Source organism: Octodon degus, unplaced genomic scaffold (assembly GCF_000260255.1).
Source record: "Octodon degus isolate 3935 unplaced genomic scaffold, OctDeg1.0 scaffold00023, whole genome shotgun sequence".
In the NCBI taxonomy this organism is placed as follows: domain Eukaryota; kingdom Metazoa; phylum Chordata; class Mammalia; order Rodentia; family Octodontidae; genus Octodon; species Octodon degus.
This window is the reverse complement of record NW_004524599.1, coordinates 98417-114889: the sequence shown is the minus strand read 5'-3', so window position 1 is coordinate 114889 and position 16473 is coordinate 98417. Positions and strand designations below refer to the sequence as shown.

Sequence of the window (16473 nt, the reverse complement as noted above, 5' to 3'; positions counted from 1 at the left end):
ACTGGCACAGTGGATTAGGAAACAAAATCCAACAATGTGCTGTATACAAGAAACACATTTAACTCATAAAGACACTCATAGGCTGAAAATCAAAGGATGGAACACAATACTACATGCCCCAGCACCTCAGAAAAAAGCAGGGGTAGCCATCCTATTCTCAGACAGTCTTAACTTCAAACCAACAATGATCAAGTGAAATAATCTGATTGACAAGGCTCATTTGTGTTAACTATTTATTACAATACTTTGGCTTTATAAACTATTTCATGGTTTGTGACCCAGATATATTACTTCTTTCATGAATTGTCCATGCTTGTCTTTTGCTAATTTATCCTCAGAAATTTTAATATTTTGATCACTAGATTTTATGCACTTTTTAATAGAAATAAAATAAAAAATCATGAATCTATTGTATTTTTATAATGTTTTTTCTGGGAATTTACCTTTTTGCTTAATCTTATCTTCTTTGTCTTTATCAAGGAATGAGAAAGTTAAAATGGAAAGAGTAAAACTAACACAAGGAAATGGGAGCTGAAATCCAAACAAGTGAGGAGGACTTTGGTTTTTCAAGTGAACCAAACTATTTAGGCTTTGATCAAATACTCTGCAAAGTCATGGAAGAATTTAGAGGCTAATAGAGGCAGCAGTTCCAACTTTTGAGTTAGACAGTGCTCTAAAAAAATGAATAAAAACATGGAACCTAAGCTTACTATTGGCAGTAATTTAATTCTGGAAAAAGTCTAGATGTACTATTTATGAGATTCTTCACAAAAGAAAACACTGACAGGACACAGTCAGAGTATTTATAGACAACATTCATGGCAAATCAACTATTTTTGTATGAACTTTTAGAATGTAATATGGGAGGAATTCTGTGAATATAGACTATTTTATTTCTGCTGGAAAATAAACTGGAAGCTTTTATACTATTTTTGCAGATGCAATAGAGGAGCATGGGCTGGGTGATAATCCTGTTATGTGGATTAACAACTGGCTACAGAGCACACACAATAGGGTGCTGATTGAGGGGAGCTCAGTTGTGGTCAACATGGCTTCAATATAAGCTATGGCTTAATGAACATTTCTCTAATTACTAGGATAAAGAGATGAAAGCCTTCTTATCTAATGTGTGTAAGTCCTAAACATGGAAACTTAATGAATATGCTAGAATAAGGAAACTTTTTCAACAATATCTTATTTGATCAAAATCATTGTGTGTGTGCATATGTAAAATATGAGCTTAATTGAAAACAATGAATTGAGGAAATATAAGAGGGCAATATTTGTGCAAGTACAAGAACTAAGTATCTTCACTACTTGAAGGCTCTAAGCAAGGAAAAAAGATGTTATTTTTTTGTATCAACTAGTTTTCTACACAACTAGTTTTGTATCAAGTAGTACATACCCAGGCACACATATAGATTGGCTTATGTTATTGTAGGGGCTGAAATCAGGCAGGCTGGAAATATTGGCAGGAGTTGACGTTACAATCTTGAATACGAAAGAGGCCTGGAGGCAGGATTCCTTCCTCTTACGGGGAATTCTGTCTTATAGCTCTCCACAGATTGGATGTGACTTTTCCTCACCTCCAATATGAAAGGCAAGTTGCTTTGCTTCAAGGATACCACCTAAAGGAACACCTAGGGTGGCTTTTGACCAAGCAAGCAGGTACTGTAGGCCAGCCTGTACAAATAACGTTAACCATCATGGTATTACCCATGAGAATTGAAGCTGCAGAGACAAAATTGTCATATCCAGGTCAGCAATGGTCAACATTTACTCTACTGTTCACATCACGCCTATTTTGGGTTTAGTTCCAAGAGGCACTTTGTGAAGTTCATTTCTACTGGAGCAAATCAAAATATAAGTTGAATGGTATCATGGTTTGGAGCTTTTGCAAGAGGAACAACACACACACACACACACACACACACACACAGGGGAAGAACATAATATATGACACAATCTGTAATATTATTTTATAATGAATCATTCAAAGAATCACATGCAAAAAGTGCAGGAAGTCTGTCCACACACTAAAGACCAAAGAATCCAGCTGAGGGACTGAACCTAATATTCTGCATGAGTCCAGATGAAAACCTAGGAGCTATAACAATGGCTCCCACAAGTCTAACTGGAGGCCTGGAGCCCACAACCAAGTTTCATTCAGGCCTGCTTTATGGATCTGTGCTGGAAAGGCCCAAAAGTCAGTGGTGGAAGTTAGAAAGACTATGCTAGTGGGGAGAAGGATCTGTGTTAGCAGACTGAGGGATCTGAACCGTAATCAAGAAGCAAAGCTCAAGGTAAGCACCAGAGCTCCCTGAAAATGTACCACAGCTGTCCTCAGCAACAGTGAGGTCTGGAGCTCCTCCAGTGATGAAAGCTGAGTTCCCATCAGGAAAGCTGACATGACAAGTTTCTTGACGAGGCTGAGCCCTGCTCCTGGTCTTGAGCGTTGCTTCCTGGCTGGAGGGGAAGATGGTGCACTGCTCTGCTATGGTACTTACTTACTTAATTTGTTTTCCTGGCTTGCCATGGGCCATTTCTTCTCTGTACTACCTCTCTGCCATGCTGCCCTGCATTGGAGCCAGCTAGCTGTAAACTGAAATTTCTCCAAACTATAAGCTGAAATAAACCTTCCCTCCTGGGTATTTTGTGAGTGTTGGGTGTTTTGTGCAGGCAATGAGGGAGGTAACTAAAACAAATATCACATATCCACATTAAGAGAATGAAGGAGAGAAGTAAGCTACATCTTAATAGATGTGTAAAAGTGTTTCACAAAGGCAGTAGTATTTCTATACACTATCTGAGAAAGAAGTTAAAATAATGTTCTTTACACTAGTATAAAAATACTCAAGAATAAACTTAACTAATGACATGAAACAAACAAAAACCTATAAAATATTGATGAAAAAAATATACATAAAAAGAAGACATCCCCATGTTCATGATTTGGAGGATTGTTGCTGTTAAGATGTCCATAATATTCAAGCCATCTAAACATGCAAACAATCTCTTATCAAAATTCCAATGATAATTTTTATTTTTAAAAAGAGAATAAAAAATAGTAAAGAAAACATTAAGAATGATACAAAATTTCTTTAAACAAAAATGATAGAAATTCAACGTTTGTTTTATTGCATTTTGTCTTCAAATTGGTTGTTCAGATTATCAGATATGCAATTTTTTATAGAAATACAAATAGTAAAAAGTAAACCTTAAAATTATATGAAACTACTGAAGATCCTAAATCAATTGTGAGCAATCTTGAGCAAAAAGAACAAAGCTGGAGGCTTCATAATTTTAAAATTTACTACAAAATTATAATAATAAAAACTGTATAGACCAATGGGTAGGAAATGAATGCCCAGAAATAAGTCTATGTATCTACAGTTAGCTTGTCTTCAGCAGTAGTAGCAAGACTCCACAATAGGTTGGGTTTTCTCAATAAACAATGTTTGAAAACTGCATATTTGCAAACAGATGAATGAAATTAATGAAAAGAGTAAAATGTAAGGGGATGTGGTGGTTGATACATTGTGTCAACCCTAGCCGCGGGAAACTTAGTTCAACCTGCTTGGTGATTCCACGCCCTAGGGTGGGGAGGGCCTGCCTTGCAGTGACTCAGCACAAAAAGGATACGTAAAAGGGTTGAGGAGGGCTCTGTGCCCAGGCCATTGCCACTTCCTTGGAGGAGCTTGATGTTTACAGCCACTTGACTTCAGCGGTGCAACCGCTTGGGAGGAGCTTCCTTGTTTTCCGCTGCATGAACTGCTGCCCTCTGCAGTGTGCCGCTTGCTCCGCCTGGGAGTCAGCCAAGTATAAACTGAAACCTCCACAGACTGTTAGCTAAGTAGGCTTTTTCTTCCTTAATTTTTGGGTGTTTTGTCTTAGCAACAAGTGAAGAATAACTGAGGCAGGGGAGAAAGTATAAAACTTCTAGAAAAAAACATAGAGGAAAAAATTTTGACACCAATTTGGAAGGTAGTTTTTGAATATAACTCCAACAGCACAGACAATAAAATAAAAAAATCAAATGAAATATTTTCAAGAAAGCTTCTGAACAGAAAAAAAAAAGCAGGATTAAGAGATAATATAGAGAATAGGAGAAAATGTACATCCAGTAAAGGTCAATATCAGGCAGGCGAGATAGCTCAGTGGTCTAAAGCGCCTGCTTAGGAGAGCTTAGGCAAACACAGGGACTGTGGTCTGATCCACAGAACCACGTGCCACACCAGCCCTGCCCCTAGGATGGGCTGAGCCAGCCACAAAAAAAAAAAAAAAAAAAGGAAAAAAAAGGTCATTATCTAAAATAGGACACAAAAACTCAATAGCAAGAAGCAAGCTGATTTAAAAAATGAGGAAATGATCTGGGTAGACATTTCTCAAAAGAAAACATAAATAATGTATAGTTTATGAAAAAATGATTAACATCATAAATCAAAGAAAAGTAAGTTGAAGGCCAACAGATTTTGGACTGAAGTGTTTCAAGTCATAAAAGAAAACAACTTTCAACCAAGGCTGACATATCCTGTGAAACTATCTTTCAAAATTGATGGAGAAATAAGATCCTTTTATGATAAAAATCACCAAACTAGCACTCCAAAAAATTCTTAAGGATATCCTAGAAAGGTAAAATGAAGCCAATAATGACAAAAAGTCCAACAGAATGAATGTACCAAATAGGTTGAGCAGCGAAGTAGAAGGGAAGGATGGTGAATCAACAACAGGACAATAAACCAACGGCAGGAATAAGTCAGCATCTGCCATTAATAATTCTCAACGTAAAAGGCCTCACACAAAAGAAACAGAGTGACAAAATAGATCATGAAACAAAACCCAACAGTATTCTGTTTAAAAGAGATATCTTTAACACAAAAATAAACTCCTGGACTAAAAATCAAAGTACTGAAGACATTATTCCATGAAACAGGAAGCCACAAAAAAGTAGGTGTAGCTATCTTTTACTCAGGCAGTGTGGACGTCAAGCCAAATCTGATCAAAAGAAGAGCAGAAACTCACTACATATTGGTTCAGGGCACAATCCATCAGGAAGAGGTAACTGAAAGGTTATGGCACTAGTATGACTTGCTGAATTATTACGGTGGTCGTCTGATATGGCTGAAGCCCTTAAAACAACAATTTGTCTTCCCAATGACCACTTCTTCCTTCTTCCCCACCCCAGCCCTGGGTACAACTTCCCCTTTCCTGCACACACAAGGAAGCTTCCAATCAGCTCCTTGTGTGTCACTAAACCTGCCCCAGCAAACATCCATAAAGTCTCAGGCTCCCTGTCTCAGGTCAGAGGACCTGCCTGGCTCCCTGCCCTTGGTCATCTCCATGTGTGTAGAGTTAATAAAGGCTTTCCCTCCTCCTATTTCTGCTTCTCTGCTGCACTGCCACCACCGCTGCCATCACTGTTGCCTCTAAAACCTATCAGTAACCTTTATTAAACACGACACAGAAATACACTACATTTATATGTCAAATGTAAAATATGATGCTCAGAAGCAAAGTAGGATGTTGGTTACCAGGGGGTGGAGGGATGGATTGAGGAAATGTTGCTCAAAGGTTACCAAGTTTCAGCAGCTACAGGTAGAAATCTATTGTACAGCGTGGTGAACTATAGTTAATAATAATACAGTATTTGTACACTTGAAAGTTGCTAAGAAGGTAGATTTAAGTGTTCTAGTAATAAAATCAAAATGGGTGTGTGAAGTGATGGGTATGTTGATTTGATTTAATCACTTCACAGTGTACTCACATACCTGAATATCATGTTATACTCCATAAATATACACAAATTTTATTATTCAGTTAAAGAAATAACACAGAACACATCTCATTGATTCAGCTTTCATCAAATACCCAGTTGAAAACTAAGTGCTGGGACAGGAAATTTGAATGTCTGAGCAGGCTGGGGTCAATCCAACTAGAAAAGCCTGCAACCCCTACAAACAGCCACATGAATTAAGAGTGAGGAGAGGGTGGTATTAGTGGAAAGTTCGGTACTGTTTATGTATGATCTAATACAGTGAAAATATACATAAAATTTATTGCAACCAGGGACACGTTGCCATTAGTGTTTCTCAAATTCTCCCCTTGTTCTGATACACTACTCCACTGTGCTTAGCACTCTCTGAAGCTTCTATGAAATCCTATTCTGCAAATATCTTTAGTCACACTGTCATGGCTGTCTCAATGTTCTGAATTAATTCAAAGTGTTTCACTTTCAGCCTAACTTTGGGGAATAGTCAGAAGCCACCCAGTGTCAGATCTAGTGACTAAGGCTGAGGACACATCATAATGCTTTCATTTGATGGAAATCGTCGTGAACATTTGATCAATTAAGGGTGATCATAATATGTGGCGACTATTTAAATTTAAAAATATGTTAAGGGGCATGTCGCCATAATTTGCATTGAGGTGATTGCCATAATTTCCCTCAAAGTGTCCCTTGTTGCTTTGAGCAAATGTATTATATGATTCTTGGCATTGTCTTATATTGTAATAAGCTGTAAAAAATTTATACTTGCTATAATTTTTGATCAGCCCTTGCATTTTTCAAATATGTACAGGATTCTGATATATGAGAAGGATTATGATATTTCTATGCATCCTCCAAAGGGAAAAAACCCAAATACAAATGGTTAGAAGTTAAAGGAAACAAATTGTTTCTCTAAGGATTTACATTCTATTAATTACCAGTGTGGGGGGTTGTATAAGGTAGCCTATATCCTCCCCCTCTAAGCACTTAAGCAGAAAATTCATGGATATTATGTAAGACATTTCCATTTTGCATTCAAGAATCACCTCAATATATGAGAAAATATCTTCTGTTTCTATGAATTCGTTGTCTTCCCGCCCCCACATGTATGTATCAGTACATGCCCCCATCTTTGTGGTAGTTCGTCCTCTCAGAGGGAAATGTAATCTAGTTGCCCAATAAAGGCCATCGTTTAATGTCAGTTACTTTTGAATTGTTACCTATGTGGTAAATTAACCCCACATTCCTAGTTCTTGTTAATATGGCATTACTCACCACATAAGTAGCTTTTCATGTGGCATAGAGAATTTAATGCTAATCAGGGCAAAGAGGAATAGAGAGATATACGGATGGAATTTGCTACATTTATCTCTGTCCATAGGTCTCTTATATCAATGGCCAGACTATTTAATTTCTACTTTGTATTTTAGTTCTAGTTCCCACTACTGAGAGAATATAGACTATAAGAAAGAAATAACACTAAAGGGAAACCCTCAAAGATAATTCCATCATCCATAACACTAGGCGCTTCCTGGCATTATGACTAATAAAACTCAGCTAAAAACATGTTCTAAATATTTTTATGTGCAAAAAATAGAAAACTGTAACAAAATAATGGCTGTTATTTCAAGCCATGGCTATAAAATGCCCCTGAGACACAAAAGCCTAATTATGAAATAAAACAACTTTTGTATCCCTCAGGCAATGTTTTCAAACCATTGCTCTCTTCCATGTAGTCACTGTAATTAGTTCAATTCCACTAAAGAAATGGAAAGTGTGGTGCAGGGGAATTCATTTAGGGGGCTGCAGCACGGGGCCATGTTTGGGGCTGGGATCAAATGGACTATGAAAATGTTAGTGGGAAATTGATACATCAGCATCTTGGGTGAGAGGAGGATTTCCATCAAGAATTGGGTAAATATTCTTCTCAAGTCATTTATATGTTTTCACCTGAGTGAAGAGTTATAAATTCAGAGAAGATTTGGATTACCTTTGGTGGTGGTCTCTTGCATTCCAAGTTCGTAAGTGGTAATGAAAATGTCTCTGATTATTTAAAAATACAAAGGCTTGAGCACAACAATGCAAGAAGACAAAATTAAACTAAAATGAATGAGAAAATGTGTGAGTATGTGTGTGCGTGTGCTTGTATGTGTTTTGAAAGGGGACTTTAAATTTCTTCTGCTTTTTTCATTTATGTGCTTGGTACAGGGTCTCACTATGCAGCGTGGACTTGGAGTGATTGTCCTGTTTTCAGCCTCCCAGCGCTGGGAGAGGAAGCCCACCACACTCTGTCTTTGGCTCAGTGATTGAACTCTGATCCCTGCTCTTGCCAAAGCAGGAACTTAGTCTTTGTTTTTATTTCTTACAATTTTTAAAAGTTTTATAGTCCTAGATGTAGAAAAAAATTCTACAATTATAAAAATTATTACCAGGATAAATTAATGATTTTCTACCTTGAATTTTTCCCTATTAAATTGTTTTCATACACATGTATTTAGAGTTATTGAGTGTGTAATTTATTTAAAAATATTATATCATTTTCTCTAAAGGCAAGTAGTGTAAGCTTTGAAAGATGGGTTGGATACTTTCGAGTTTCTAGAGGCCAAGCTGTTTTCTCAAATTATAGTGCTCTCTTCTGTGTAATTTGTTTTAGTTGATTTTGGATCTGCAGCTTTGTTCTCCTCCTTTTGCTTTGTTCTTACTGGGAATAGAACTCATGACCTCATGTTTGCCAGACAGGCTCTGTGCCTTTGAGCTGTGTGTCTAGCCCTTGATTCTCCTCAGAATGGTAGTTGAGTACAGACTGTGTCAGTCAAAGTTCTGGAAGGCAATTGGATAATCTGAGCAGATTAACCAAATTTAACCAAAGGGCAATTTACAATGGTGTGTTCAGGATGCAGACAAACTATAAGATACAATCCAGAATGAGTGACATCGGGGTTCCCATAGTCCTGAGAAAGAGAAGATAGCTGCTTGATGACAGGTGTGACCTTCAGACTCATGACAGAGCCAGCCTGTGGTAACACATTTTAAAAGCAGGAAAGGGATAATTATGCTGTAATCATGTTTGACTAAGCTTGAAATGCAACCTTGGGGTGGCTCTAAGAAAGTTCTATCATCCTGTACAGAGTGAAACATATAATCAGGTGTTTGTTAAGGAACAAAGTCTAAGAGATAATCCAGCCATGGCCCCTTCAGCAAGCCCCATATATGACCTAAGCTTGACATGCTTGCTTATTTGTTTCTGGTTTTTGTTCCTATCTTGGGTAACATTAAGGAGATTTATTTAAATTTATAAGTATCACCTTTTAGGAAACATTTAAAGGTACTTATTTTAGTATGAGTCAACCATCTGAACTGGGTGATCAAGCTACCAAGACTATGCAGTTGGTAACAAGGGGACATCAGCTAGAAAAAGGGAAAGACAGTCAGTACATGATGATTTTCAAAAGGTACATGTGGAGAGAAGCCTATCTTGGGCAATTTCTGCTGTCAGTTTTTAATTTCCTTAGAAAATTCTGAGAATAGAATATTTCAAAGAAGTTGCCATTCAGTCCAGAAAACTAATCATGTTCTTTTTCATACCACTTAGCATTAGGTAACTCATTTCTTCTGTTAACAGCGTTTTCTTTATTTCCTATATATTGGCTTACTTCAGGAAGTCTAAACCATTTCAATAGTCTTTCTATGATTATTGTTTTATGTTATTTTAAATTTTAATATATACATCATGATACTTTTAAAAGTAAAATATATCTTTAAATAAGATATCCATATTAAAAGGCTTTCTTTAATACAAAGCTTTATTTAACTTTCATTTTCTCCTGCATTTTTCATTTCTCTTCTTACATTTATTTTAAATCTCAAATCTCGGAAAAATGGTTCTGATTCACCTCTTGGTTTGAGTGGATTCAAAATTTACTCTTGAATCCAAAACTGTCTTGAGAAAACAATGAAATTATTCCTGTAAAAGTGTTCTCACTTTTGAGTAAAGTGGAGCCATACAGATTCCTGGTCATTGTGACCAGTAGAGTCATTAGTCTCTAAGTTCAAGTAGTACCTGTGCTGTGGGCAGGGCCCTGTGATGCTTTTCAAAACCAAAATGTTGTTTTACAATGAACAAAGTAAGGGGTTGGGGATTTAGCTCAGTGGTGCAGTGCCTGCCTGGTAAGAGTGAAGTCCTGAGTTCAATTCCCGTTACTACCCCCTCTCCAAAAACCAAAACCCAAACAAAGCAATTAACAAAGTGGGACACTTGCTGGACTCCAGGTGGGCTTGCAGCCATTGGGAAATCTTCCTGTGCACAATATACCATGTGACACAGTACTTTCCAAGAAGATGAACCAGGATTTGGTCTGTTAAATTGGGCAACCAGTCAGGCTCTGATCATGATTCAAGCATTGTAAGTGCCAAGGTGTTATGAGCACACGGAGATTATAGCCCAGATCACTCCCCAGCCCATCTCACTTTGCCAGAATGCAGAGGTCACAAAACCCAGAAAAATTTAATTGGATGTTTGTCTTACCCAAGCAGAGTCTGACAAATCTCTAGAGAAAACTGCAATCAATCTTTCCCTTCATTTGCTTATTTTGGAGGCTGCAGAGCAAAAAGTTTTATTGATATCTTAAAGCATAATTGGTCTTATAAAAAGCTATCGGTACAACGAAAATCGCACTGTAGAAAGGAAATTCATTTCCCTAAGTTAGCTTCTCCTCTTCTCTACTATTGTTAAAAACTCAAGCATGAGTAACTCCCTAGGATAGTCTGGCTTTGGATTGGTATAGAATATATCTTTATCTGTCTATTTTTAAATTATCATCCTGTTGGGATTATGCCTAGAGATATGTAATTCCTGCTATCACAGGGTCACATTTCCTGAATAGGCCTCTGTCAACTGTGTCCTGAACAGAAACAATTCCACGGTCAGAAGCTGATGCTTACCAGTAACACTGATGACTGACTGTAGACCTAAGTGCCTGTGTTTTTTTTGTGATTTTTCCTCTTCCATACCTATACTCTAATGTCCAGAGTTCCCTCTCATTTGAAGACTGGAAAAAATGATTTACTGTTGAATTACCTAATGCACTGCTTAATAATATGATTTGGAAATAAAATTTTTATGCGGGAATAAGAATATGACTTATGAGAATACCTCTCCTTTAGTCATTTTTAAATTCCTAGTCCCTCTTTCCTTGTTTCCTTCCTTTAATAATTTACTTTAGCATTGTTTAAACTGGAGGATATTTTTCAGAAGGGTGTTACAGCAGAAAAGCACAGAAGCATCAGATATTACATATTCAAAACACATTACTACATGGCTGAAATGCTAAACCATACAATAGAATAATTACAGTGCATCTTCATCGAAATTGTACCCATGGCTTTGTGATCACGCTCATTAATTTAGACTCAAATGAAGCAAAAATTATTCTGCATGGATGCTGAATTAATTTATGTAATATAAGTACAGAAAAGTTAAATAAAAAGTGATGGAAAATGAGACAGCAGCCAGGCAATTAGGTCAGGAGGAAGAGGATCCCTCATCTCCCCAGGCTTCCTGTCCCACTTTTCTGTGAAGATGATTCATGCTAGTGCAAAACGTTATCCATTTTAACTCTGCATTTTAGCATGTCTTTACTAAGATTTTGAGTCATTTTCTTCACATTGATTTTTATTTTTAGGTGAGTTAAGGCACCAGTGAGATAGATGTTTTTCTTTAAAACTATTCAAATATTCAGGTGAAATCACATGCCAGTTTTCTATTGACGACATGAGCCTAAATTACTAGGTGGAAAAAACTACGCTGGAGTTTGTGATTGATTGTTGTGGGTGTGGACGCTGCACCTGCCCTAGGGCAGGTAATTTGTAGAACAGTGTAAGGAGGGGAGAGAGGCTAGCTAGCTGCCTGAGTCGCTGCCACTCCCTTTGTTCTCTGCTCTTTGTTGCCACCATGAAAGGTTGCTCTCTGCCATGTGCCACTCTGCCTTGGAGCCAGCTGAGTATGAACTGAAACCTCCAGTAACTGTGGACTAAATAAACCTTTCATTCCTTCATCTTGGGTGTCTGGTACTTGTCCCAGCAATGAGAGAAGACTGAGACAGAATTTGGTACCAGGAGTGCAGCATCCACACCCACAATAATCAATCATAAACTCCAGAAGCTGTCCCATGACTGCATGAGGCTCTGGAGGGACAGCTAGACACAAACTAGGAATATACACGTTGTGTATTGTCCTGTTGCTTTCTATCTTACTTCGTCCCATTTCAGAAAGCATGGAAGTGGTCAGCAGTTCCCACTTTGTGATCAGTGGGGTAGCAGTTTGTCTTCCAAGATGAAGGGGGATTATATTTGATGAGAGTAAATGCCATTTAATGCAGGCATCCACAAAAGCCTGTGTCCCTCCTTTGCTTGAAGTTTCACTTCTGTGTAGAAAAAACAAATTCAATTAAAAAAGTTTTCAGTAGACTGAATTGTGGAGATAAAAGACAAGACATGGCTCCTACCCTCCTGATTGCTCGACTCTAGAAGACTGAAAGAAAATCAGGATGTGCAAATAGCTAGTGAGCTCTTTCACAGGCTGGAAGATAGTTGATCAAGAGATTAAAATAGATATACTTAAATCTAATTGGGGGTTGAATAGGCAAAGCCTTCATGATGAAAATCATCTTTGATATTATTGTCAAGGAAGGCATGGGCCTTGCTCACAGGCAGAGAGGAGGCTTTCAGGTTGGAGAGCAGTGGAGGAAGTATACTGCTTAGCAGGTGGGAAAGGAGCGGGGGTGCAGGGTCCTCTTAGGCAATAGTGATGGATGCTTCTAGCAAGGTGGATGGGGATAAAACCATAGGGATTTTGAAGGCAGAGTTCAGGCATTTTTATTGCACTTGGTGAGAAGGAAGAGACACTGAAGGTTTGCAAGGAGGTGGGTGCTGTCTGTGACAAAAGCATGGAGTGGCTGAGAACAGGAATACTCTGGAGGCTGGGTGTCCAGTAGGAGATTAAGGTGGCCACCCAGGTGAGTTGAAGTGAAGCTAGGGAGTTGTCAGCCAGAGTGATGACAAGGAGACTGTGAGAAGAATTTGCAGTTTCACCTGGTTGGGTATTGGGTCAGGGGAAAGGAAAAAGAAGAGAGTTGTGGTGGTGCCTTTAACAGAATAATTCAAAGGAGTTACCAGTGATCTGAGAAGGTAAATTCAGTTTTGTGCTTAGAAGTTTTGAGCTACTTCTGGAACATTTTGCAAAACTTGTATGGCAGCCAGCTAGAGATCTAGCTTGAGAACTGAGTGTGTCAGAGTGGGGGCTGTGCAGACGGTTAAGCACGCAACAATAATGACAGAAGCCTTGTTAGTGGATAGCATTGCTCAAGGAAAAATAGAGTAAAAGAAAAGCAAATCTGAATGACTCTGGAGGGAGATTTCTTAGGGTAAGAAGAAATGCAAGGACAGAAAGGAGTAGTGAGAGACACAGGACTCTGTGAAAATGATGTAAATTCAGCAAGGCATAAGGAGAAGTTTCAGGAAGGATCAGATGGTAAGGCAAAGCAACATGGGTGATGAAGACCAGGACAGGGAAGATGATGGAATTTGGTCTGCAGAAGGTCATGTGCACTTCAGCACAGGGGCAGAGACCGAAGAGCTAGGTCACTGGCCTGCTTCTGACTGAACTGATGACTTTGTGATACTCTTTCACCTGGAGCTACACTGCAAATGTTAAATTTTCATCTTTTGCCTGCCTCGTGATATGTAGTTCAGTCCTGTCTCTCATGACCCTGGCCCGGGGCTATGAGCAGCCCTTCCACCATGAGGGGGGCAGCCATCCCTCTGCCATGTGCTGTGCTGCTCAGCTATGGTTTTTGAAGGTCAATATATTTAATGTATTCACAACCCATAATATTTTCAGTTCATGGTGGATTTGTGTGGGAAGGAACCCCATCACAGATGCAGGAGAAGCTGCAAGGCTGCTTAGCAGCAGGCTACGAGCAGGTGGCAGGGCTGTGAGGGAGAGGTGCTGCTTTGCCAAAGGGAAGGATCTTTTCAAAAGATTGGGTGTAGATCTTTGTGCCTTCCCTCATCAATCTTCCAGCCTGTTTTCCCTGAAACCTGCTGTTCCTTTGAGCATGAAAATCATCCTTCAGTTGATTTCCTACGGTGGTCATTCCTTGGTGGAGAAAGTCATTCTGATTATAAACATCATTTGTATCCAAGAACTTCACCTTCATATTGACACATTGCCTTCTTGCATGACATGAAACATGGCTGTTCCCATTGGCAAAGTTGGGGATTATGATTCTGGACTATGACAATTTATATAACTATATAGACAGGTAGGTGCGCCTTCGTGTACTACAGAGAGATAATCAACCAATTAGCTAAGGACAGATTTCAAGCCTCCTGTCCTATCTCTGGAGTCTTTTTCATGTGTTCTTTTCTGTTTGGGGAAGCTCTCTGCCTCAATCTTTGCATTTCCAGGTACATTTTCCTTTTAGAACCATTCATGGAGATAATGGCATGTGCCTGTGATCCCAGCACTTGGGAGGCTGCAAATGGAGGATCATTACTAGTGTGATCTGTGTAGTGAGACCTTGTAGACCCTGTACTAAACGCACACACACAGAAAAAAAGAAAGAAAATGAACAGAATGGAACACAGCAATTATACATTCCACTTTCATGTGAGGGACCTTATTTTCCATTTTCACCAGGAACAAATGCCCGCTTCCCCTGCTGCCACTCATTTTATGCCTCCATTGATTATGTTTACTTTTTGTGGTGAAAGAGGCTCCAATAAATGTAGGAGTAAATGTTTTCTTGCAAGATTCAAGAGAAGAGTGGCTATTGTTTTGAGGGATAATGTTTTACTTTCATCTTTTGGAGTATTTTATTTTTCAACCCTATTTGTGCCACATGATTTATGCAGTTGTTAAAGGCATTTGCAAATGAAGTCCTCTCTCAGTAGCATGAAGTATTGGAAGTCCCAGACATTTAGACAGAGTAAGGAAAATGCTGGTTCAGCAGAAATGTTTTTGCCATCACTGATTTGTGGAGACATCAAAAGCAAATGTCGAGACCAGGCATGGAATGAAGCATCCATTTCGAGTTTAAGTAATCTAAAGAGCAAAGTTTTGCTCATTTATAATTTCCACCAGTTTAGAAAGCTAGTGCCTGGAGTGTTTCCTTGGCCCTTTCTATTTGCGTACAATTGTATTGAGACTGATTTTTCTAGCAAATGGTATGCTCAGAATGAAAGTAATTCATGGCAATGTATTTATTCGGTGACATTAAAACTATATTCACATTTTTTTTTACTAAGCTATACAATTTTGATCTTCTCTGTGACAGTGTGGCATATTTGTTTGAGACATTTATATTTAATTCTTGTAACTTAGGCCACCTTTAAACTGTCAGTCTCACTTCTGTTACCTTCGTATAACCCTCTTCCTTTACTTCTTTCTCACTTTTTCTAAAGTGTTAGTTCTCTGCCCTTCTCATAGGAACCTAAATTCCTCTTTCAGCAAACTAAATATAAAGTTAAAAATGTCCTTGTGGAGCATGGTCTGTGGATAGTCATGATTCCCTGAGCTGACCTGTGCTCCCCTTACATAGCACCTATATTTCTAAATTCCACTCCAACTCTTTCTGACTTTAGTTGTATGAGTACATGAGAAATGGTTTCTCTCTAAAGTCAGATAAATTGTGGCCCTACAATGAAGGCTATGTTGGGGTGCCCTAGGCCGCTGGCTGTGATTTTTGTTAGCCCTCTAGACTAGGCTGAGGTGCCACGATACCTCAAGGTACTTGTATTAAAGAGGTTAGGGCCTCTGAAAACCACAGTATCAAAATACAGAGCTTTTGTAGTAATGTCGAGGATGATCTTCCTAGAAAAAGCATCTCTAATTTTACTAAGAATTTGAAGAAGGTTAAGAGAGCTCCAAAAGAGTTGGCTGCTTGTATAGCTACGAGAGTTGGAGCAGCTGTAAAAGCCCAGATATACTGTATGAGGTGATCGGTTGTGGAAAGGAAGTCCATCATCCCTTTCCAAGTCTTTGTTACCAGAAAACAAATCAAAACAAAGTGAGCCAGTCCCTTAAAAGTGGGGGCTGTGACACAGTCAATAGAGAAAAACCAACTGGCTTGTGCATACTACTGGCCTGAAAACTTACAGCATGATAGTTGAACAAGACAGTGAACTCTAGTGACTCTTAGAAAGCCCATCAACTAAATCATCTAAATGGGGTTTCTCTGAGGTTTCACAGGACTATGAAACTATGAGTCTTTTTTCATTGGTAGGGATTTGAAATTGAGTGTAGCTTTCAGTTTCTGGAGAAAGAGAAGTAGAAGTGAACTTGTAACTTATTTCGTGAGGCTAGATGAGCTTGGAGTTGTAGTAGATTGCCGATTGTCTTCTTGTGCTCACCAATAGGCTACATGGAGAAAAACAATACATCTTACTTGGGGGCTGTGTAGACTCATTGCCTCAGTAAAGTTGTTACTTACCAGCAGATTTGAAGAATGTGCAAGAATTGATGAGCTGACTTTAAGCAGGAATAAAAAAAGGTAGCAGAACTATCATCTAAATTATAAATTACACAAATATTCAGATTTCAAAATGACAATTAAGTACATTGTGGAAACAGGACAATAACTGACCTTGGTTTGAGGGCATACGGGTAATATTGCTATGTAGATGCTTACTTACTGCAGCTGCACTGA

General features: G+C 38.6%; 1 pseudogene; it reads left to right on the top strand.

Moving 5' to 3' along the window:
* Nucleotides 1-13310: 13310 nt before the first annotated feature.
* Nucleotides 13311-16473, top strand: LOC101566511 (annotated as a pseudogene).